Genomic DNA, 2,705 nt, shown 5'->3' with positions numbered 1-2,705 from the left:
TAAAGGAAGTTTTGCATCTAGAAGTTTATGAAGAAGTCCAGAGAGCAAAGCTTAAAATGTTAAGTGGACAACAGAATGAAATTGGCACCACCTTAACACCACTTATATAGAATGAGGGGCAAGAATTCAGTTTCCCAGCATAAACTCACAGAGGACAGTTAACCTGCTCACTTTTTCTGCAACTCCCATTGATAAATTTCAGGTAATTTTTAAAAATCAAAGAAATACTAGGCCAGAGTGACCCGATTCTTTTAGAAAACGACTACTAAAACTGAGGGAGTACACCTACAGTGAGAGCCACTTGGAAATTGGTTCCTTTCTCCACCAACACTACTCAACTTAACTCACTGCTCTTAATTATGTCGCACACATTCTAGATGGCTAAGAACTTTCTTGACAATATAAGCTACAATATCAAACTATCATTTTTCAGGAATTCTGAAATAAATTCAATATGACAGAATATTATCATTAAGTGGCACAAAGAATATGAAACGTAGAAGAGAAAAGGAAATGTTATTAAAATATTACTCCAAGAATACATAGAATAAAAACATTTAGAAAATCTGGACTTAGACGTTCTTAACACATTAAATACTGAGACTGTGGACTAATAAAAAGACAGCTATCATTAAGGTTCTATTGATGAATCAGCTAATTTATTGGGTTTTTTTCAGCAGTCACAATAGTGGTCTTATTTGAAATTAAGTTGAAAAGAAAAAAAGTTTCGGGGGGCTTGGCCTTAGCTCAGTTGTTTAAGTGGCTGCTTCCACAAAGCTGTCAGCCTCAGGTTGCTGTAGTTCGATCCCCACAACACACCAGCCAGCCAAACCACCCCTTAGGGCATTTAGAGAAAAAAAAAAAAGAAAAAGAAAAAAAGTTTCTTTTATAGTTGTGTCCTATGTCCTGCCGGCAGAGGACACCAGTATGTTTGACCGTTTGGCCCTTTTGTTCTTAACACCATAACACACCCCACACCGTCCCTGAGTCCCTGACAGCCCTGCCACTTCAGGGCACTGCTCATACCCACCATGAGGCACAGGAAATCTCACCTCTTTTCTCATGCGAGGGGAGGCTCACAGACACCACTGGCCACTGCCCTCCATAACAGACTCCACAGCCCCTGCTGCTTTGGGGAGATGGGTAGGTAGTGAGCGTTAGTGTTGGCCGTTCACCACTGGACTCCATTATTACCACCCTAGGGGTAGGGCAATGTTGCATTATTTTTAAAAGATCAACACAGAAAATATAATCCTTTTTATCAAAGCATTCAGAAGAGCATCAGTTTAAAATAAATATTTCCCAAGTAGCTGGAGTAGAAATACTTCTGATTTTCAGTACACAATGAGAAAAATATATATATAATTTATCAAATAGAATTGGCTCGTTATTCTTTTATTTTTTAGTTTTATGAAAATATAAAACATTTTCTTAATCAAATGGTAAGAATAAATATTCATGATACTGTGTATTACCTTTTTTTTTTTTTTTTTTTTTTTTTTTTGAGACAAGGTTTTGCTCTGTAATTTAGTCTGGCCTCAAAATCATGGTGATCCTCCTGCCTCAGCCTCACAAGTGTGATTCCAAATCCTTATCTTCTGTCATGTTTTTTAATATCCAATTAAAGTGCTATCTACTGGCTGTGTTCTCAGTTTCTTCCCTCTGGAGACATACCTGAGGAGATTCCCATCTATGTTAGCAACTTGCCTTGGGCATCGCTTGAGAAGTGGACAAGGAGAAAACACTTTCCTCTCCCATGAACCCCTGAGTCCTGAGCCTTGTGAGCCTCATGGGTCTCTAGCACACTGCTCTAATACACCCATCTACTTGCTTCCCTAGGGTCCTCCTGCTCTGCACAGTGGGGGAGCTTGACAGATTCTCTCTGACCCATGACACAAACAGCCTAGTACAAAGCATTTTAATCAAATGCTCATACTGTTTGAAAATTGCTAAGGTGTTTGGATTTGTAGAGGAAAATGTGTTTACTGTGATAAGATCAGTGATCATTAAAAGGTATTATGGAATGCATGTTACATGAGACATTATGCCTGCAGATTTAAACTAAAATATACATATTTAGCTTGGTGTGGTGGTGCTTGCCTGAAATCCCAGCACTCAAGAGCCTAAAACAGAAGGATCACCATAAATCCATGACTAGCCTGGGATATGTGGTGAATTCAGTCCAGCCTAGAAAAGCAAAGTAAAATAAAATATAGATATTTAAAATGAAATTACTGCCCATGACTTATAAGAAATGCACATATTTTAACATATTTAAAAACAGCAGGGGCTGGGGAGACGGCTCAGTAGAATAAACGCTTCCCTGGCAAGCTCAGGGGTCTGAGTTCAATCCCTGGTTCCACCTAAATAAATAAATAAATAAATAAATAAATAAAGCGGCTGGGTTTGATCCCCGGCATGCAGTTCCCCGGCATGCCATGTCATCCCCACCCCCGGGTGTGCAACTGTGCCTGGGCGTGGTGGCACGGGCCCCTAATCCCAGCACTTGGGAGGCTGAAAACAAGAGAATCACTACGAGTCCAATGTACGTAGTGAGACCCTGTAGGCCCTGTAAATCCTGTCCTAAAATTAAAGAAAATAAAACAAAAATTTATTGAAACTGTCCTACCAATTTGATTTGAAACTGTCTCATTGCTATTTGTTTCTCAATAAAATTATGGAAATAAATAAATAAATAAAAATAA

At 38.9% G+C, this 2,705-nt stretch overlaps 1 protein-coding gene across 1 annotated transcript in view; it reads left to right on the top strand.

Annotated features, from left to right (window-relative positions):
* Positions 1-2,705, top strand: part of Gphn (gephyrin) — an 837,950-nt gene that overhangs the window by 814,506 nt on the left and 20,739 nt on the right. The gene's annotated exons all lie outside the window — the stretch shown is intronic.

Source organism: Octodon degus, unplaced genomic scaffold (assembly GCF_000260255.1).
Source record: "Octodon degus isolate 3935 unplaced genomic scaffold, OctDeg1.0 scaffold00007, whole genome shotgun sequence".
Taxonomy (NCBI): domain Eukaryota; kingdom Metazoa; phylum Chordata; class Mammalia; order Rodentia; family Octodontidae; genus Octodon; species Octodon degus.
The sequence above is the reverse complement of the archived record's forward strand: the minus strand, read 5'-3'. Positions and strand labels throughout refer to the sequence as shown.